Raw genomic sequence first — 23,629 nt, 5'->3', positions numbered from 1 at the left:
AACTTTAAAAGGGTGAACTTATGGTTTATGAATTATATCTCACTTAAAAACTATGACACCAACACTGCCTATCTAAAACATTGTAAAAATTCCTATAATTAAACTTCACACTTGGGGGTCCAGTTGTATTCACTATATTGAATATTGTAAGTTCTTCGTTTTTCTTATAGTTTTTCATGAAAATAAGTATCAGGAAAGGTTCTGAACATTTCTTCTCACAAGACTAGGGATACCCTTAACACTCAAGAGACAGCTAGGCTGGAAAGTAAAGCTTTCATCTGGCAAACATGACATACTACTGCTTCAAACCTACTTTTCCAGACTCATCTCTTGACAATTGTTCCACCACCTGTGTAATCCATCAGTCACAACGGAACTATCAATCCATCAATGGCCATCCCCTGTTCCTTGATGTGCCCTTTCACAAGTTATTATATTGCCCTGGAATGAAGGACCTCACCCTCCTGGCCTGAGCAACCCCCTCAGTGAATTCCACAGACTCCATGAAGGTTTCAAGAGCCTCCAACAAAAGGGAACTTCTCCTACCACTGTTTCCTTAGTAGCTTGTCATAGACTCTTTTAAAGTGCATATAATAATTTCTATAGAGTTTCATATCTTTCCCACCAGAATTCAATTTCTCCTGAGCAGGCACATCTAAGTTTCACTTGGCTTAATTTAAAGGAAAAAAAAATAAAACAAAGATTGAACCAACCAGTTTTTGTTAATTGAATTTATTTATAGCACTAAGTACCAAAAAACTCATTTCACTCAAGTAATAAAAGAATGTCTGCAAAACTTATGTCAATGTGTGGATAAGCTATTAAATACAAATAAAGTAGATTCAATCATATCTACTCTGGAAAAGAGAAATCATATTATTTTCCTGCATAAATGAATGAATGTGTAGAACTAAGCTGTGACAAAGAAATTAAGGCAAAAATCTCAAAAAGAAGGAATATCGACTGGAAAATTTCGTACCTACAATAGTGAGAATGCAGTGTTTTGGTAGTCTTAAATCACTCAGTACTCTTAGAGTTAAAGAAAAATCCAGAATAGTTGAATATAGATTTATAAAAAGTTTAATGCATATAAATTATAGCAATAATTCAAAATCAAATAAACATGAATTATTTTAATATGAAGGAAAATAATAAGAAAGTTGATACTTCTAATTTCAAGCTGAATATCTACAATAATTTACATTCTTAGACATTACAAAGTCCCCTTGCAGAAATTAACTTCAGTAAATTCCAGAAGAAAGAAAATTCCAATTTTACTGCTGATTGACTAATATAAAGACCTGTCTTACTATTAAGTGATTTGCTGAAGAAGATGCAAATACATGTACTGGCCTAACGTTATATTCCTTTAAGTCTTTTATGTTGAAATAAAAACATTACTTTTGAAAAGAATTTTCTTGGTCTATAAAATGCATAATTTTATTTCCTAATATTCATATTCACCATAATGGATATGTAATTGAGAGCAAAAGAATGAACTAAGTAAGAACGATTTAACTAATTTTCTTGGTATACATGCTAATTTTTAAAAATCTGAATAGTTATTCTATAATTAGACAGTTAAGACAGTAACACAGAAACCGCCTTTTGAAAGGGGTAGAATGCTATTAAAATTATTTATCTTTAGTAGCCCATTTATTTTATAGATACGGTATATTTCCTTACAATAGCAAATACTTTGAAATATTTTTACATATTAGTTCAAAAGAAATGTTATTTCTAAAAATATGTAAAATTACATTTTAGTAACTGATTAAACAATATGCTGAATTTTCAATATGATACTCATAAAAGCACATACTAACTTGAATATAAATATATTAAATATACTTTTAAATTACTAACAATCATGATTGGCAGCAATAAACTAATAATTACCTTAATTTTCTCTTCAGTTGCTAAAAATCCATGTTTTTTTCCTCCAGTTTACTGAACATTTAAGCATTTCTGTAAAAAAAAAAATTTAATTAGATGAGAAAAATACATACTTTAAGATTATAGCTGTAAGACTATTTGAGCAACTTATGAATTTCTTCTGTTTGTCAAGTGAATTTTTTCCCACAATGCTTAGGGTATAGCAGCAGAAGGACCTATGAAAACAAAATTCAATTCACCTGACACATCTTCTTACATCATCTAATTTACTATAATGTTCACTGGGAAAAGTTAATGAATTTGGTAGGTATGAAATTTAAATATTTTCCCAATTAAAAAACATACAAGTTTTTAAAATAAATTCTGAGATTTCCAAGAAATTTTCGAGTTTCCTGTAACAGGCACTTCTAGCTAAGATTCTGGGATGTGTTTAATCAGTTTTATTATAAGAACTGCTATGGGGAAAAAATGAGAAATACCTTAGTACATCTTGCTACTTTATTATATATTATATATACAAACACACACACACATACACAAACACAAACATAAAAAATACGCATGCTCTGTGTATTTATGTATAAATACTAAGACTGTGATTACAATAATTTAAACAAATTCATATTTTAGAAACATTAGGAAAAAAATAAAAGATAACAGTTTATTTAAATGGTAAATTTATAGGGTTTTTTGTCTTCATTTTCTTTAAATTGCCATAATATTTTCTATGTCTGTTATGATTAAACTAATATTAATATGCCAGACATTTTACAATAAAGGAGTAATGTTAAAAGATAAATATATTAAAATAAATTTCAAAAAGGAGTAGCGTCCTTCAAAGTATATTCTTAGGAATTTCAGTGTTTTCTAAGTGTTCTGCAATTGCCCACATCAATTTTTGAACTTTGTAGTGAGTCCATTTAAGGGCTTTATATACAAACACCACCTGCTTTAACTAATACGATACTTAGTATTTATTATGCTATTCATAGTATTATGCTATTAGCAGACAGTTAAATAATCATATATGTGCCGAAACAATGACAAGTGTCTATTATCTATTCTAGAATCTTGTCCCCAAATGGGATAAGGAATTAAATACAGGCAGAAAGTCATTAGCATAAAATTAAAATTGAATTCTCCTTTACAGAATCACTATTGATTACCATCAGATATTTATGTGAGCAAACTAGTGAAAAACTATTCAGTGATAAAAGCATTACATTTTGTTTGAGAATTTTAAAATATTAAAGCAATGGAAATCACTATTTTTTTTGTAAGATATCTGGCCAATTATTGAGGTTTTGTACCACAAGAGCAATCTAAGTCCACGTTTGAATGGCACATTTGACTCCTTGAACAGGAAACTAAAAGCTATTTTTTTATCAACCTCTTGAGTTTGTCTGCAGAACCATTCTTTTAACAAATCAAGTATGTTCCTTTAATAACTACTGGCTCTTTACATAAAGTATTTTCTCCTGATTTTTGAAGACAAAGCATACCCTCTTTTGCAATATTCTACATATCTGAACAAGCATGAACAATGACAGAACAGGTCCTCCTGCAAACATCCTCACCCTTTAGATCGTTCTTTATTTCCTCGCATTAGGAAGTACATTCTGAGATCCAAGCAAGACTTACTCCACAACGTTCTCCCTGATTGCACCAGACCCACTCCATCACAGAAGGAACCAGTCATACCTTCCCTGATGCTCCCACAGCTCTTTGGGTATTCTTCTATTTTGCTGAACCATACACTGTAATGTGGACTGCTTGAGAACAGGGACTGGGACCACTTTTTCAATTTAAACTACCTCTCCCTAAAGAACTAAGCACCTCATATGGCCTCAAAAATGCTGCCTGGGTGAACAAAACATTACTTTTTTCTTAAGTTAAAAACTTAAATTTATTTATTGGAAACTGTTTGTATTGGCTTCACATAAATTGAGACCAAGAACAAAAATGCACCATTATATGTATCTCTGATTTTGTTCGCATAACATTCTTTATGGGTTCTTTTTCTATTTATACAGGAGAACAGAGGTTCTTCAATTTAGTTTGTCTATTCAACATCTCAGTGCTTCATTCAATTACAGCCACTTAAGGCACTTAAGAGTTAGCAGACAGCTCGGAGGAAAACAAGCACACATAGGGTCATGGAGCCTCCCAAGAGGAAGAAGTCCAGATCTAAGGTAAAATACAGGAAAGGGGAAGAGGTGTGGACAGGTAAGAGGAACAGAAAAGCAAACAGAAGTCAAGGAAAGGTATCATATCAAATGATATTATTCTATCACTATGAAATAATAAGCCTGAGTTTCTTCTCTAATTAGGAACCCTGTCTAAAAAGGCTTTTTAAAATGAGCTACTAGAATTATTTTTGAGCAATGTGACTACTTTGAAGAAAAGCACTCGTGGAGGATATAAAAATTTGGCATGTTTATATTTTCATGTTTTCATCACTGTTCAAAAGTTACCCAGAAAACACTCACAATTATTGCAATTCACTCTAGCTTTTGAAAACTAGATGGAAATACTTTGGGTGTGAACGCTAGATTGCTTTAATTAAAAGTTAAATTAAACCATGCTTTAGATAAAATGAAAACAAACACATATATAAGACATCAAAAATGGAAAATATTTTAACATTAAGGTTTGATTCTCTAGTTAAAAAAAAAAACATGATAAAGATGAATGTTCAAGGTAAACTTTCTAATCCTGAGATAGCATGTTAAAAAAGTAGAGTAACTCCCTTCCTTCCTACCTTCCTTCTCTCACTTAAGAGTTACAAGTTTACTCAGTTGTCCAAGCACTGTCCTAGGTACTGTGGATTCAGGAGTGAACTGAACAGAAATAAACATCACTTATAGAGTTTACACTTACATTCTCAATGGGGAATAAGAAATGAATGAGGAAAAGAGACAAAGAAAAAGAGAAAGCCTGACTTAATATTTTTAAGATTTATTAAAAATATTTGAAAAATTTAAACACAATTTTGAACAATTTATATCCTCATTTAAATTAAAAAAATTAAAGAACTTAAACACTTAATTTATATTCTCATCTAACCTTTACAAAAATCTTCTGAGGTTGGTATGAACTTTATCTTTATTTTATAAATAAATACTCTGAGACACTAAGTGGAAAAGTCAGAATTCAAATACAAGTTGTCCAAATTCAGAGCCTATACCCTGGAGTTTCTCAAATAGCATTTTACTGATTATTACTGTCCATGTATGTTAAGAGGATGTTTATAATGGAAGGCAGAAAATAAGCGTCCTTATATGAATTTCTCAGGAAATAGTCACCTCAGAATTTCCTAACACTGATGACTATTAGAAGGTGACTTCACATTCTGATATTTAAATGGGATTTTAGGAAATTCCAGTAAAAATTAGTCTGGACTTAAGATGAAAAGACATTTTATTGTCTTTGCCTGTGTGACTTTAATTCCAAAAGTATTTGACGATATCTCCTACTCAACTGTCCAGGAAAGGATCATGAGGCAATGAAGATGTGCTATGTACAAACATATTTTTAAAGGATCATTCTGGTGTCAGTTAATAGATGGTCTGCAGCCTAAGATGACAGTGATATTTTTAAAAGATCAATGAGAACTGAGATTATTTTTTTGAAATATAGTGAATCGAAGAAATCATTATAAGTTTTTTTTGAGGTTTTTTTTTTTTTTTGCCTATGAGTGTTAGTCCTTAAATCACTTTTAGACTTAAACAAATATGGGGTACCCACAATTAATTATCTGTAAAAGGAAGTATATGGCCTTCACATCTATCATTTCAAATTATTTGGAAGTTAAGAATTTATGAGACAAAGCTCTATAGATACATTAATGGCATTTATGAAATTCCACCTCCATAACTTCAACTATCCCTTCAAATGTTGTCTCTTTACTTACGATGTTCAAGCCATTTTCCGACTACTCCCCTTCAGGCTCTCCATCTACTAGTCTATATGAGTTATCCTCAGATCTTTTCTACCCTAATTCCTTATTTATAACCATCATTATATACTACCATATTACTCTCTCTGTAGAGTATTCAGATGTGTTTTTCAGCTCTATTTCCAATACCATAACCATCACAGCCATGTGAAGCAAGCAAAGGGGAATTATTTCTACTTTACAGATTAGAAAGCTACATCTCATTAAGATTTTCATGGTTATCAAGTGATGGGGCCAAGGCAAGAATCCAAAGTATCTGACCCTTAGTTTGGCCACCCGCTGTTACATGTTGCCACCACTGGCCCCCAGCCTGCCATATTGCAATAGCACCTTGATATCCTGAGCACTATTCTATCTCCTCTTAAATCTACCTTGCAAACAGTTGAGAGAGCAATCTGAGACCTCATTTTCCTCATGATGGTTTTCTGCTGAGTAATCTAAAAAACCACCCTATTGCTTTCCATAGAGTCTGGCTTTCAAGATCCTCTGTAGAATGAATACCCTTTTTTCCATTATAAACATCTCTTTGACACTACTTCTTTAAACAGAATTTCCCATCAGCCAGCTTGGGTTCCTGACTGGCTCCTCAGACAAGATTACTCCTGATAGAGTAGCTTGTTAATGTAAAACCTTGATCCAAGAATGCTCACTTACTGCACTTTCTCTAACTGCATGCTTTGACTACCATGTTAATATTATGCTAAGGGCTAATCTTCCCATGAAATTATACTCAACACTTTGAGCATAAACACATCTCTGAACTCCTGGTGCGTTTTAAATCAGGAATACCAAGTTTAGTTCTAAATGTGACATATTTTCCACATGTGATAGTTTTGGGGCCCCAAGAATGCATGCCATTGTACAAAGAAGAGTACCTTGGGGAAGACTTTTAAATCAATAAAATCGCCATTTGGACAAAATCGCCAAAAACAACTGTTTCAGGACTATGGAAATTGACTAGTCATACAACAAGTTAAGTACTTACACCAGAAGAACTACCCTATTTTGGAAAGAGCAGTGGGGATGCTGTGGCATTTTTGCCTAGAAATCTTCTCATCTCTCCCCCCATCTCCAGCTACACTCTTAGGTCATAAAACAAATCTTAGTAACATTTAAAAGGACTTAAATCATATAAAATGAGTTGTCTAATCAAAATAGAATTACACTAAAAATAAATAAGACAAATTGTGGAAATCCCTAAATATTTGCAAATTTTAAAAATTTTCTCTAAATATTCCATGCATCAAAGAAAAAAAATCACAAGAGAAATTTTAAGATATTTTCAACCGAAGGAAAACTAAAGCACAAAAAAACAAATTTTACAGAACGCAGCTAAAGTAGTGTTCAAAAGAAATTCCTAACTTTAAACACCTGTATTAGAAAAGAAGTATGTTCCCACACAAATAACTACTTATACCTTACATGGAAGTAAGAAAGAGCAAACTAAATGCAAAATTATCTAAAAGAAGGGAATAATAAAGGAAAAAATGTGTAATGTTGACCAGAAGACCAATGTTAAAATGAAAGCACTCCCACTAATTATTACTTTTACATTATCAAAAACTCTGTGCCTTTTTCAGCCCTTAGTATTTTCATTTTTAACACGAATAAATTAGAATAAATTACTCATAATCTTTCTCCCCATGGAAAAAATATAACATGTTTTTTGGAACAGCCAACAGATTTACAAAAGATATAAATAACACACAAATGAACAAATGATAGTTTATTAGGGGAAAAGGATTGCAGACAATCCAAAACTGAGAATAATCCTCAAAACTCAATCAATATATTACCCAACATTTTGACTTATAAACGGCTAAATTTTGTTGAGATGAATATCAAAATGTTATAATTAATGCAAGATAAGGGAAGAAATGTATTAAGGTGACAGTCAGTTTGGTTGCCTGCAAACAGAGGATAGGATTGGCTAGGATAGGGTAAGATAAAGCAGAATACGATAGGGTAGGGTAGGCAAATGGAAGAGAAGGGAAGAACCCTTAGTTAGTGTCTAATGTATATACAGCCTCTGTGGTTAATATCTAGGATTAGGACAGCGCACACAAAGTTCTCACCCTCATAGAGAACAGTCTTTATTTATTAAAATCAAAACCAAAGAATGGGCCTTTTACTTAGTTTGTAATTCAATTACACAAAGATATTTTCTGCCCCCCAGAAATGGTAATGTCCTGATTAGTCAGAGGTTCACAGCATCTGTAACACCAAACTTCTCATCTTGGTTAAGGCACTGTACTTAAGTGGCAATTCCTTCACGGGTCTGTCTCTGCTGTATTCTTTGGCCTTGATAAAGATACTAACAAGCAAGAACATTATTCTCTCCCAAGTATACAAAACTAGCCAAAGATTTCATACCCACAAGCACCTCCTTCTTCAGGTTTTGCCTGGGACTGACTCACATGCTTTACCTTGTTCCTACATAAGGAACCACACAGGTACTGCCCTATCAAAAGGGAGACAATGCAACTCGCTGTGAATAATTCAGCGTCAGAAAGAGTTCAAGCATTCTGTCATTCTCAGGAAAATGAGACGCTTCCTATGATGGGAGAAGAGATGGTCAAATATACAACAGGCGTGACTACTGAAGGTTAGAACCCAGAAAAAGACTGTTCATAATGGAGACTCTGTGTGGGCAGGATGGATTAATGACTGGGGGCAGAAGGGCTTCCCGCTCTCCTTTAACACTTCTGCATTACAAGTAGTCAGCAGCCTGTGGCTCTAACTCCAAGAAGAGTTGGTGAGCCTCCAGGAAGATTATTTCCTCAACAATGTGCATTCTTTTCTTTCTCTGCCTGAGAAACAGCTCTCAACTTGTCAATATAAAAAGCAATCATCCAATTGAACCTGTGTTTTTAACCCTCAAAACTGGCTATGTTTTAACTATAATGATACATAACATACCTGCATCCTAATTGTAGTTTCCAAATTCTATGATAATAGGAGTTATCTAGCTTCTTCCATTTAAAATAAAATTTGCCTACTCTATAATTTAAAATAAACATTCTCTGGTGGAACACACTGAAATCCACCTTATTACTTACAACACATAGTATTAACTGTTAAAAAAAACATGTTTACATGTCTATGGCAGAATGGTTTAAAATAATTTGAACAGTTTGCATTATAAGTAATGAAAATATAACAATAATTTAGTACTTAAGGAGTTTTATTTGTGAAGATTATTTAGATCAATGTTCATCTGTTTCAACTTCAGTAGCAATATTACAAATTTTAAATAGTAAGTATTTTTTAAATACAGAAGAGTTAGGAAAAATGGGGTCTCACAATTCCTGTTAACATAGGAAACTACAATTCATAAATTATATACAATTAATTTTTAAAATGTACCTCAACCAAGTGATACTGATTGCTACTGCTTCTTTGAACATACATTTTAAAACTTATAATATTTCCTCTTTTTTTAAGATGGATTACATAAAGAAAAGATATAGCTACCTTTTTCTTTATACATATGTATATTTCAAAGGTTGCATATGAATTAATTTATTTTGAATGTAATGGAGTTATTTGCTATTTAAATGATCTCTAAGTAATTTTGAAATAAAATGCCTAATAATCAACTTTCAATGTGTATTATTTTAAACAGTCTACCATCGATCCATCTCCTCTCCTTTGACACCAGCCAAACAGACACCGGAACCTAACCTGAAATCCAGGTGCTAGAACAGTATCACCCAGAATAACTCAGGGAGTACACTTGCTGATTCATATGGGAATTATCTCAGAATTATGGATGTAGGAAATCTTGTGTTTATTTCATGTTTGAAATTTAAATAAGAAACCTTAAAATGCATTGAAAAGGTATTTTTCTTTAAACATTGTCCTATCCTTAATTACCGGGTTTTCTGTTCACAAAAATGTACTCTCCCTTCACGGATGATTAAGACAAATAAAACAGATTAATCTCAAACAATTACATATAAGGAAAATTCCCTAAGAACAATTTATTGTGCCAACTCATACTACCAGATATTTTCAGCAGGCTAACAAATGAATTTTTTAAAACAGAATTCCTGGACTTTTTATACTTAAGGAGTTTCTGACTGTCAGTTCTAGAAAGATGATTTTCATCTCCCATGTCTATGAGGCCAAATTGTCAGCTGATATCAGTCCCAAGGAAAATACAATATGCCAGAATCCGCACAGAGTTTTACTCAATATGAGGACCTGGCGTCTAATGAAGTGTTCTCAAAGGTTTAAGAGAGTTCGGATTGCCAAATCAGACACTGAGTCTCAGATGAGCTTTTTCCAAAAATCCTCATTCCACTGGTCATTAAAAAAAAAAAAAATCAATAAATGTATTCTAACTAAAGTTTAAAAAGCTTCTGAGAAGTGACCTCTGCCAAAGTCTGTTGGGCACGTTCCAGCTGTGCAGGGGGCAGGGTGTGGGATCAAAAACCAGAAAGAAAGAAAGAAAGAAATGCTTTTGCAGTAGTGAAAAAAAAAAATCAGGCTGCAGGACTAAAAGGGATTAGCTTACATATCAAATATCAGATTTCCACTGCACTGCTACTTTGCTTTCTCCTCTTTTTTTTTTTTCTGTCCCATTCTTACACTGCCTGTAGTTCATTGCATGAAGCTTTACTTCTCATTTTGTATAAGATTTCAAGCAGAAAATCTGGAGTACTGAGATCTTCAAATTGATGTGCATTATATGCCACAGTAATCAGTGCCTTATTTGAGACTCCACCAATTGGAAATCAGATCAATCTAATGTACAATCCTTAATCAGGAAATACATTAAAAAAAGAAAAAAGTCACACTGCACTAAACTTCAATGAACTTGACTCATGGAGAGGCCCTCAATTAACACTTAGTTATTCTTTATTTTCTATAGAGTTCTTTCAAATAGAAATCAGGGGAGACAGCACACTGACATACTGACAGACAAACCACCACCACAAATACCTAAAGTTCTGAGGAAAACCAAAAACTGAACTACCAAACATGTGGAGTTTGGCCACTTTAATTGGGTGGATATTTGCCTCAATTTTTCAGGAAGTTTTCTGTGTGCAAAGAACACCTTGCCCAAACAAGGTTCTATATAACTGATTTCTTACACATGCACAATTCAAACCGGTCATCAATCAATAAAGTCAAATTATGCTGGTATTACAATTAAAAGTTAACACCCTTGATAAAGTTTAAAGTATGTGTATACATATGTATACGCTTTACACACATCTCTGGAGTACCTTACTTTTAAGTACATCTATTTTATTTCCATAAATTATGTACATAAAAAGAAAAACACATAAACCCACATTTTAAGCTATTTATATATCATGTACCCATGTGGGGGAAAATTCACATCATTCCTTCCAAATAATGTCCAATAGAATTTTTTTTAATTGGTTTTTTTGGGGAGAAAGAGTACGTATCCACAGATATTTTAAAAGTAATAAGCATTGCTTAAGCAATCAAAAGTAAGGTCTATCAAACTGAAATAGTATTTTTCACAGATAACAGGTGGAAAAAATGTAACATAACACAAAAAAAACTGAGACCATTGAATTAAAATATTGTTTTTTTTAAACTTACTTGGTATTGAATTTAGTTTCCATTGTTACTGAATAGAAAGAATTTACTTTGAAGTATGGATTTAGGAGGGATAAAAGGAAACACTAACTGTTAAAATAAAAATATTTTCTAGTTCTTTTCTACTTTTCTTCTAACAAATAAAGTTAAATCCTCATATTCATATGAGACAAAGCATGCAAATATATATTTATTTATAACTATAAATGAAAATAAAGTTTTACATCACATATTTCTTCAAGACAGCACTGAAATCTAAGTGACCATGTTTTATAGAAAAGTCATATACCTATCCCCTCTTACATGATTATTATATCCCTGTTATAACTGTAAGAATGGCAAGCTATACATATCACAGTTAAAAATCAAGATCAAAGATGAACAAGGTATTTCTGGAAGAGTAGGAGAGAAAAAGTTTGAAAAACTTGGCTGAAATCTTTTTCACCCTTCAAAATTGATTTTTTTTCTTCTAATCCTTGGCAAAATTCCTACTAATAGGCAAAAGCTTTTAAATTTCAGTATTTCAACTTGTAATTTAACCTCCATTCTACTAAAATGGATGAAAATTTAGAATACATTAAAAAGGCAAACTTCTGTATCTATTTAGATTTCAAGTAAGAAAACTTTTCATAGTCATTTTCATTCAATAATCAATCCAATAAACAAAACCAGAGGAAACCTGAAGCTAGGTTAGCTAACAGAGCTACAAAAAGTGAATTAGACATTACTCCTGCTCCTAGGACCCTCAGAGCCAATTGTGAAAATTCTTCACAATGTACAACATCTTGGTTTGGAGCTATTTAATTATCAACATTAGGGATACAAATAATAACAGTAACAACAAAACAATACCAAAAATTGCTTAAGAGGTCAACTAACTTAATCAAAGCACAATTTAGATTACAATCTGGACAAACTATGTTAATAGCATAGTGAATACAAAGGAAAATATACTGAAAATATTACCTAAATGACAAATAAAAATAAAATCTTTCTCTACTTCACTGCAGTCAAAGAAAGTCAAATGCAATTTGATCTAATTAAGCCAATGTAGGATACACAACTACTTAAAAGCCTGGGCTACACTAAGTGATGAAGGCAAAATGGATTCAGTCCAAATCTGCTTTATTTATTTAGATTCTATTTATTATGGCTATATTTTATTATACAGTAGTTAAAAAAAAAAAAAACCTACAAGGCGACATCCTGTTTTTTTCCACTGGGAAAAATGATGCAGATGCACTATTAAAACTCAGCACAGACAGCAGCATGCCAGGCTGCATTCCACTTGTGCCTTTATAATGTGTCAGTAGACAATGATGCTTGCGCGGCTAATGATGAAGTTAGCCAAATTACTGCCACTTAAATATTCCATAAAATTGTGGCTTTACAGAAATCTAGAACCTTTTCAGCATCTCTAGTGATTCTATACATATTGGAAGGAAAAGAGTTGTTTTAAAATAAAGCAATTAAGTAGCATCATTTCTTTAAAAAAAAAAAAAAGTCAATTTTCCCCCCTCAAAGTACTACCCTATTTTCAAGGAAAGTAGCTGATATTTCATCAGATTGTAAATTTTAAACCCTAGTTCAAATTAGTTATTTAATAAGTAGTCTAATGTGTTGAGAAAGTGAATGGAATTCACAACAGAATTGAGATAATAACTTTTGTAAGCTCAACAAGTATCATCTTTCCTCCTTTCATCATTATTCTCATAAGTGTATATTCATCCTTTGTTGAAAATGTTGCAGGCATTATAAGAATTTGACTGTACAAACCAGAAATACTCATTTGTTTTCTGTTATTTGGGAAGGGGAGAGAAAAGAGAAGGAAAATGAGTTTTTGGTTAATACTTGCAGCTGCTAAGATATTAAGTGGTGTTCTACAGTTCTATGCACTTAAGAAAGTATTTTGGTGCAAAGCTTGAGGAGTTCCAGGAATTGCTTTTACTGCTGAATCAAAAGCAACTTTAGGTTTGCTGCTATAAAGCATGCCCTCAAAACTTCTGTTGATTCGAAAACTGAGGTCCTGACATGCAACAGGACCACTGTGAACTACGCCTGGACCACATGAAAACATACAGCAGGAATGGCACCAAGGATGCATTTCCCTTGCTTCCAGTATGTGGAGGATGTAATTCTTTTTGAGACAGTTTAGCTCAAATGATCTTGAATATGAAGTAGCCTGTGTTTGCTGAGAGTCTCCTCTACACTTTTTCCATTTCCCAAAGTATTGGTCTCTTCAGCAGTCTCTGTAGAGCTAGAGAAAAGTAGATTTTGCATTTTACAAAAATCACTTAAACTTCTGAGTACAGACTGTATTGAAGTTGGATTTTTTTTGGCATTGTGATCTCCAAAGTCAAATAGTCAAGTAAAGTCAACAGTAAAAATTTACCTTTTGTTTCCTTCCCTGTTTAGAGCAACCAACTTCAGTTAGGAGGACACCTACGCAATGGTATCCGCATGATCATCATAATGTCATAACCATTGCCTTACGGCTTGGGTATAATGATATTAGCCTATAATGCCCATCTCATCTTCCATTCTCTTGACCAGACAACCATTTTGTGTTGCTGTCATTTAGAGAATCTCCTACTGCTTAATGTTCCCTCTAGAAATTCAATCTAAGGCTAAAGTAAGGTTTGTCATAATTGCTAGAACAGTTTTAAGGACATGAGTGCAGAATTATTGTTTATTACATCTATTATAATACTGTGCAAAACACAGCTGTTCAAAATTTGATGATGCCATTAAAGTATGGTTACTACTGGAAAAAGTACTGCAAGTCACATTACAGTAACTATTATTATTTCCAAATTTTGGTGATCTCTCAAACGCCCTGTCCTCATCTCTAACGCCAACCTGTGTGTACATATGGTGACCCACGTTTAGAATGTCTTTCTTTGAGTATCCATCCATGTTAATGGCTTCATTTATTTGTTCATTCATTTATCCTACAAACTAAATTCATGTATCATCCACCATATGACAAACCTGTAGAAGGCAGAATATATCATTTATTGAATGGTTTGACCACTCCCCCAATCATTTATCACAAATTATATACATAAATATAATATCTAAAAATAAAATAATAACAGTGAAAAAAACAAAGTGCTCTGGAAACAGGCTGCTTGATTACAAATTTTAACTCTGACACTAACTGTGCAAGCTTCAATTACTTAAATTGTTTGTGCTTCAACTTGTTCATCTATAAAATTGGGATTATGAACTATCTTAAAGTACTACTGAGATTTTAGAAAGTAAACCCCATGAAAAACCTAGAGCTATCTTTAGCACATAACAGGCACAACATTTTTAGCTACTAAGGTCTAAATACATTTAATGGTTTTTATACATAAGCTTTTTAAAATCTTAACTTATAAAGTAAATAACATTATCACTGTTCAACAGAGGAGGCATCTACAGCATAGAGAATGTAAACAACATGAACAAGTTACTAAAGGGCAGAGCTATAAGACAATATATATCTACAATATGCAAAAAGTAAAGAAGGAAATGACATGCTAATATTATGCTGGACATCATAACCTGTGCTCACAATTCTAGCCATTCAAGAAATAAGCGAGTATCACTACAAGAAGAAAACTTACCAGAGTAAAAACAAAGGGCAAAATTTTTCCAAACATTGAAAAAAAAATCTTACATAGCCAAATATTACTAGCTTTTGATTTGACTTTGATTTTTTTTAATTGAAACCCTTGTCTCAGGAATCCTGACAAAATATCAATGCATTCTTTCTTAATAAATAAAAAAGAACACTTAGTAATCACTTCTGATGATATTTTGTACTACACCATCATAAAGTACTTAAATGAAACTTTTATCTTCAAGTCTTTTGGAGTAAGACTATACCATATAACATTTAGATATAAAAATGCATGGCATTTTAGGTAAAATTATGCACTTTTTTTCTTATCAAGCTTATATTAATCCTTTAAGTAATTCATTAATTTAGTTTACTAGTTATATTAATACTAATAACTTTTTCCTATAGTCTTAGAAAGAATAATTACAATAATTTGAATATAGTAATTGTTTCAACAACTGAAATGAGAAATTGCCCTCACAGGAGTAGGAAGCTAGAACATCCCTAAGAGTTCCACTAGGCTTACATGATGATTATCACAATAATCTCCTCTAAGACTAATGTTAGTTAGGACAAATGCTACTCATACCAACAAACTGCTTACCTAGAGAAGCGGCCATGCTAATCTCACAGGCTTTCAATATAAAGTTCTGAAGGAAATATTTTAAATTCCTCAAGCTAGACATTTGTATCTACTATACAGAATTCAAACTCGGGGAAAAGGTAGTTAAGTCCTAGTCATGACACACTGGTGTCAGTCTATTACGCTCTGAATTACAATATGGGAGGATGAGAATGTCATTGGTAAATGGCTATACAAAGCTTTGAAAAACAGACATTAACAAAAGACACTGGGATTTATTATAGTAGAAGTACATAGGAAGCAATCATTTTTTCTTACATACATATATGTAAGAAATATATATATAAAATAGCATTTCAAAATATATCCTTGTAGCATAAAAGAAACTGCATCCGTCCCCAGAGAACTTCTGTACTTCAGCTCACACAGTTAATTTTATAACTCCTTTAACTGTTTCTGTATATTTGTCTTCAATTTTATGACTGAATATGTATGTTTTATACTGTATGCATATTTCTATGCATACATAGAAAACACTAAGCTCTGTAGTATTTTTAATAACATTTATAACATTTTTGCTAATTTTAATTTATAGAAATCAATCATAGTTTTCTGTATCTCCTGTTCTCTTTCTGCCAATTTATACTGTTTATTGCTTCCAGAGTACTTGTCCTAAAATACAAGTAAATCCATAATAAAAACAGCTAACTTTATTATATGCTAGGCCCTGTTCTAGGCCCTTCTGCATGCAGCCACTCATCTTCCCAACGTCATGAGGACAGCTATCACAGAAGAGACACAGAAATTTATTAGGAATTGGCAAGATCTGGGCTAGAAATCAAGGCCGTTTAACCCCAAAGCCCATACTCTCTTAACCATTTCATTTTGCTCTCTACGTTCCCTGGCTGGCTTAATGCTGTTTACATTCCAAGGCTCAAATCAAAAGCAGATATTTCAATAAAGCTTTTGACAATCAGGCCATCAAGTCAAAACGAACCTTCCCTCTCTCTTCTCATCACATGTGGCTATTCTTCTCTGATCCCTGACACTTATTAATATTCACTAAATGCTAGGCACTGTTCACCTCACAAATGATATAGGTAACATAATTCTCCCCAATTTGTAAATGTAAGAAATGAAGGCCAAAGCATTTAAAAAGTCACAGGAAGTCATAGGATTAGTAAAAACTCAACCCAAGCAGCTGTGTTCCCCATATCATGCAGGGCTCACGGCATTCTACTGTCTACTGGGAAGAGTAGAACAGGTTAAGGAGCAGTGGGCTTACATCTGGGCCTCCTGCCTATCAGATTCATGGCCTTTGGTGGGTTGCGGTCCCTCCTACTCTCTCTATCTTCCCTGGTATGAATATTAATATAAAAATAGTGTCTACTTCACAGCACTGTTGGGAGAACTAAAGGAAATAACACCGACACATGCTCACTGGTGATATTGATACATACATTTTAGTTGCTATTATTATAATCGCTATTTACGTGACATTGCCAACCACCAGGGGAAGAGCTATTTGAAAGTTCACTACATATGCAAAAATATTTCATCTCTAGTTTTGAGCATACAACAAAAAGATGCTCATTAAATGTCTGAAGGATTTTAGCCTCCGGTATTTTTTACTGTAAGAGAGAAACGTCCACTGAAGGATGTTGTGTCCAAGAGCTATTTTTACTCACCTAAAACCCAAATCCCTCTTAGAGTTTATAGATCCTTTTCAGGAAAAAGCCTTTCTTTTAAAAAAATATTATCATGGAAAGAAAATTTTATTAGTAACATATGCTCATATTTAACAACTCTATCTGACAGGAAATTTTTATTGCTTGGGCCAAACACCGCTTCTTAATTTTCTTTGTTCTGTTTTTGCTAGCTGTTGAAACTCTTTGGTCAGTACCCTTTGTCATATACATAAAGCCTGCCATTTCTCTTCTTCAGGCTAACTAATCTCAAATTCTTTAGAAATTTTACATATATCATCTTTTATAATGATTTTGGTCATTTTTTAGGATTTCGACACCTAATAAATTGTCCCTTTTACATTGGATTGAATATCATAAACTGTATTCATATTTCTTAGAAATATTTACAATCTTTAAAATTACAATATGAAACTGTCTAGGTTCCAAGCAATATCAGTTAAAAAGCCAATACTGCAGATAAAGACTAATCCATGCCATACATAATACTATGTATTAGGTATAGTAACGAAAACAAGAACATGATAATAAGAATATATACTCTAAATTGAACATGTACTAAGTGTTTTAAAGTTCATTCTTTCAAAAAATATTTAATGAATTCTGCACATGTACTGAGCTTGTCCTATGTTCTAGGCATCTTTTCTAGGTAGTGAGAATATAGTAATGAATAAAACCAATATTCCTAACTCCATGAAACAAAAACAAAACATAAGTAAAGTACAGGGTATGTTTCACAGTGTGCTGTGATTTAAAAAAAAGTTGGGGGTTGGAGGGGTTAAAGATTTCACATTTTTAGACAGTATGATGAAAGAATCCTTCACTGAGAAGATGACATCTGAGTACAAGACCTGAAGGAACCAAAGCAGCAAGCTACGTGGGTATCTATAGCAAGAGCATTCTAGGCAGAGGGAACAAGTACAAAGGCCCTCAGGCAAGAGCTAAAAAGGACATTTAAATCCCAGCAGGAAGGCTAAAAGGCTGCAGCAGCCTGACTGAGGGCAGAATGGCAGGAGGGACCAGACAGCTGAGTGGCGGGGAGACCTCCACACTAATTCTGGTGGGACTGTGTAGGCTATTACCCATACTCTGGCTTGTACCCAGTGAGGTAGAATACCGCTCTAAGAGTCTGAGCAGAGGAGGAAAATGATATGACTTATATTTTTAAAAGATGACTCTGGATGTTGTGTTGAGACCAGGTTATAGGGAGCCAGGTGGATGAGTTAGAAAAATGACAATAATCCAAGTGAGTGAGGAGGTTGACTTGGTTACAAGGTGGTGGCAGTGAAATCAGTGAGAAGTGGGAGGATTCTCAATGTAAATAAGGCAGAACCAATAGGATCTGGCTGTGAATTGCCTATGAAGTATGACAGACAGAGAAGTCAGTGTTTTTTACTTTTGCAACTGAAAGTAAAGTGTCACCATTTTTGAGACTGTAAAAGTCTTCAGAAAAATTCATTTTAGGTGTGAAGAAAGAAAGAAAGTTTAGTTTGGGATATATTAAACTGGAGATATATAATAAAAATCTTAGTGGAGATATTTGAGAAAGTAGCCACATATCTGAGCCTAGAGCTGGTGTAAATGTTTGAGCTAGAGATAAAATTCAAGAGTAATCAGGATTTAGATAACATTGAATGCTAAACTAAAAGATCACCAAGGGAGTCAATGTAAACAGAAGACAGACAAGAAGCAAAGACTGAGGATCTCCAAGATTTATACACTGTGGAGGATGAAAAGAAACCACTGAAGAAAACTGAGGGAGATGGCAGAAAAATACAAGGGGAACTAGGAAAATGGGATGACCTGGAAGATAGCTGAAAAAAGTGTTTCAAGGAGGAGAGATGAACTGCATCAAAGATCAAGTAAGATGAGAATTTAGAATTTATCTCTCAATTTAACAACATGAATATTGAAACAGAGTTCTGGCAGAATGGTAAGGATTAGAGCCACATGGAAATGGGCTTAAAAGAGGATGAAGCAGGACAATTCTACTAGTCCTTTTCATGACCGCAACGACTTATAATGCCCTGTGAGAATGCTGAAGCTAATTGTCCGTAATCGGTCATTCTGGTTCTAAAGTCTGTACCTTAACCACTGGGCCATATTCTTCTTTAAACCTTGAAGTTTCCTTCACATATCATTTGTAAGTAACTGCTTCTGATTTATTTTAATTTTTGTCATAGAAATGTTCCATTTCGCACATATTAAGTATCATTTCTTTGGGTTCTTCATTCATTTTTGCTTTTCCCCAAACAGATCGGTGTTTTTTGATTTTAAACAACTTTCACATTTACCTGAAAACTGTTATAACTGTGCATATTCACCAAGAGGCTCCCCGGGTATTAATGTTACATTGCTACGAAAAATGTGGGTCTTGATGCTTAAATGAAACCATTCTCAATAGGAAAAGTGTAAAACGGTCTTAAGAATTATAATACAATGTGAACAAAATAAAGCAGGAAACCAAGGTAGATAAAATACGTAGTTATTAAAATTGTTTCAAAAGTAGCTATAAAAAGGATAAAATAAATTGAATATTTTAAAAATTGGTGACCTCGTAAATCAAAATTTCTCATTTTCCTCTTTTCTTATTTGCTTCTTAACAGAAATGCATTAATATGATAACAGAAAGAAAGCAACAGGTCTACTATTATCATTCAGTTTAACTCAAAAAATTCTACTGCTTTAATTCTAATTATACCAAAAGTCATGCCCTTAAAAAAGCTTTCTTATTTCATACTACTGTTTTAATTAACCTCATATACAAAGAGAAATATATACTAACCTTTAATAAGCAGTTAATTTAGTATACTCATATTGTAAAATCAGAAAACGTAATTATTTGATAAAAGGCAGCTATGGGTCATTACTTTCCCCAGAGCAACATGATAAAATAAACTTTAAAATTTCCTAATGCCAGTGGGTAACGAACTGAATATGTGATGACAATGTTTATAATCAATGCCACTTTAATTGACTGATTAAATCACTTTGCACATATAATCTCACTAACATTTTATCGAAAAAATACATATAAACTACTATATTTTGTGAAAAGTGTAATAGCAAGTTGCCAAATACCAATGAGTAAGTTCAGATTCAGTTTAAAGTGTTCAGGGAGGAAAAAGTTCTCACCAATTGCTTCAAACAGAAAAATACAGAACATTTCAGGGCAAGCCTTTGCAGTCATGGTACTTTAATTGGTTGTTTTTTCACGCTTATCTTTTTCTTTCTTAACGATTAATGATAAAATGCATTTGCAAGCCATTTTATTTACGAAGAGAAACTGCAAGGAAAATTTTAATGTTTGTTTTTAATTTAAACTGAAACTAAGCAAAGAAAATTAAGAAGCAAAAATTGAAGAAGCTATTTAATGCAGTGACCTTGTCAAATATCACATGGAATGAATTGTGTTTGCTTCACTAGAGTATTACAAATGCTTGCAAAATGGAATAAGAACTATGATTAGAATAATGGAAATGAAAAAGCTACTGTATATGGTCATTAGTTACATAACTGAATTTTTTTCCTCTTTGAAGAAAAATAATCTTGGATTCTTCCTCTTACTGTGTAGAATCACTTTTACTGTATTAACAGAAACAATGTACCATTTCACTAATGAGGTGCCAGAACACAGTACATTTGATGTAGTCTTAAGTATCTTGCAGAGGAAAATTCTACTTAAAAATATTTCTTGGGGTTTAAATGCACTTGTTTCCAACATCATTGTTTTGGAATGCAGAAATCTACCTACATATCAATGAGAATATTAATAGGTGGGTAATCTGCCAAAGGAGTGCCAAATGTTCTTCTATTTTTAGAGAAAAGAAAATGAATTTATCACAGATAAAAGAAACAAAATTGTGGTCAAAAGTGTATAACGTCCTCTATTTACCAGTTGTAAATATCACATTCTACATATGAGGATCTAGTATCAAAGCTTTCCTACAGAAATAGCATCTGTATACAGATCTTTGTGTGGATCTAATCAAAAATGAATCATTAAATTATTATTACTACTAATTTTAAAAAAGAAACAAATTAATACCACATTAACAGACTCAGGATTACACGTCAAAACTTGAATATCACTATGAACATTATGTCTGAAGCCAAAGGACTACCCTTGAAACAAAAACTTGTGGAATTTATTCTTCACTCATTTAACCAACATTTATTAAAAATGTGTCATTCCTTTTCTTCTCTGCTAGGTACATAACTCATAGGTGAAATGGCCAGCAACCAAAAAACTACATAGATACATACATATCCTAAGGAGAGTGGGCCAGTGTCTGCGCTGCCAAGGCACATTTTGCCCAGATAGACATGGCCACAAAGAGCTCAGCTGCATGCCATCCACCAATTAAAAACACCCAATTTAATTTTCAAATTACCACTTTTCTAAAGATATTACCTATCTATTACCTTTCTATTTTACCATCGGGGGTGTCCAGATTTTGGTATGTACCTTCTTTATCTGAGGACTTAGGAAATGCTTTTAAAGTAAGCACAATTGCTGTGCTTCTGTAATAGGAGCCATCTCAATTTCTGTGTGGTGAATAACGCCTCATGATTATTTAAGGATTACAAAATTATTAAAAAATATATGTTACAGATACAGAATATATATATGTATATATTCTAAGAGCAAAATGCATATCCTTGAAAGGAAGTCTTTTTGGAAGAGGCTTAAAATTAATACAGGAATATTAATAAGAATCAATTATAATAATAATATAATGCACACAGATATGGGATCCATTTGTAGCTTAAGAAAATGTTTTATCTTACTTGATTTTACATTTCTGAACAGTAAACAGGTTAGATTTCATCTTACCAAATTTTCAGATGAGAACGTCAAAACTTACTTAGTTACATGTCTTGTCTAATATTACCCATCAGGCCTTTAAAGAATTGGTAACAGAAAGGAGACTTCTATGCTCCTATTTTTAAAAAATGAACCTAGTCTTTATATCTTTACTTCTAAGAAACTCCAGAAAGGGCCAAGGACAAATTATTCTGGTCCATTGACCTTAAATATTCCAATCAATTCAGACTGTGACAGAAGGAAAAGTTGAAACCAGAGACTGACCTGCTCTAGCAAGTATAAACTGAAAAGAGAAAAAAAGCCATAAAACTATACCACTGTTCAAACCAAAGCAGAACAGAGACTCAAGGTGAACACTGGAAGCTTTTTAAAGAGTCTTAGCAAGGTCACGCTGATAAATTGAAATGAATACGACTTGGAACTACTAATAAATCACGCTAATTTCTTCAGAACCCACTGTCCTGGCCTCTCTGAACCCAGAGGTAATGGGTAGATCATTCACATTCCTGATTAATAATTTTGAAAATTTTATATATCTTACAATAGCTTATTGAGTCAGAGTTCAAAGTTTGAATTTTATTTGGGTCACTAAAGCATCAAGAAAAGTCTTACCAACTTCGGGGAAGAGCGGACTTTATATAAAGTCTGTAATATATGCCACCATGCTTTATTTCCCAAATAAACAATCTCAGCCATTACAATTTCTTCTCAAATTAACCCTTCCTTCATTTCTATAATTATTTATATTCCCCTGAACATAATTTTTGCTTAGAAGATTTTGTTTCAGTCCATTTTATATTGTAATGTGGTATATGTACTGTAATACTTGGAACATCCAAGTACTTGGAATAAATAATTCTACAGAAGCAGCATAGTGCAATGGTTAGTAGCATGAGCAACGTAGACAGACAGCCAAGGATCCCATCCCCAGTACTCCAATGACTAGTTGTGAGATCAAAGACAAGCCACTTGACTTCTCTATACCTCAGTTTGTTCCCCTATGAAAAGGCAATACGTCATTACTTAAATCATAGGCTCGCTGTGAGGATTCAAAGGTTTCCCAGAAGTCAATCACTTAGACCCTACACGGCAAACAGCAAGCAACCAATAAATATGTGGTATTACAGTTATTATTTATATGGTATATGTTTCTGAGAGAAAAGGAGAGAGACAAAAATACAAAATATGGCTGGGAGTAGGTTTTATCCAGACAATAAAAATGGGGCTATTAAACCCATTTGTGGTATTAGAAAGAAAAGTAGAGAACCATAGTGATAAACTTTATTACTTCACAAAAAACTAATTCCAATCAGAAAAGTAAAGAGAAAAAGGTAAAGCACACACTTATACCCATCATCTACATTTTGGAAACTGCTAAATATCTTCCCACTTCATCTCTTTTGGGATGGTGGGAGGAGGCTGAACTATTTTCAAATTAACTATACACAAAATGCCTTTCATTTCCAATTACTAA

The 23,629-nt window shown here is 33.0% G+C and overlaps 1 protein-coding gene across 9 annotated transcripts in view; it reads right to left on the bottom strand.

Annotated features, from left to right (window-relative positions):
- The window catches only part of ADGRL3 (adhesion G protein-coupled receptor L3), a 730,953-nt gene that overhangs the window by 564,987 nt on the left and 142,337 nt on the right, over positions 1–23,629 (bottom strand). For all 9 annotated transcript variants that reach the window (XM_072940759.1, XM_072940764.1, XM_072940768.1 and 6 more), the window contains exon 2: positions 1,900–1,968. The gene's annotated coding sequence lies outside the window, so the exon portion shown is untranslated. The remainder of the gene's footprint in view (positions 1–1,899; positions 1,969–23,629) is intronic.

This window comes from Vicugna pacos, chromosome 2 (assembly GCF_048564905.1).
Source record: "Vicugna pacos chromosome 2, VicPac4, whole genome shotgun sequence".
NCBI classification, from domain to species: Eukaryota; Metazoa; Chordata; class Mammalia; order Artiodactyla; family Camelidae; genus Vicugna; species Vicugna pacos.
Note: the sequence above shows the minus strand (reverse complement) of the source record. Positions and strands in the feature narration are given on the sequence as shown.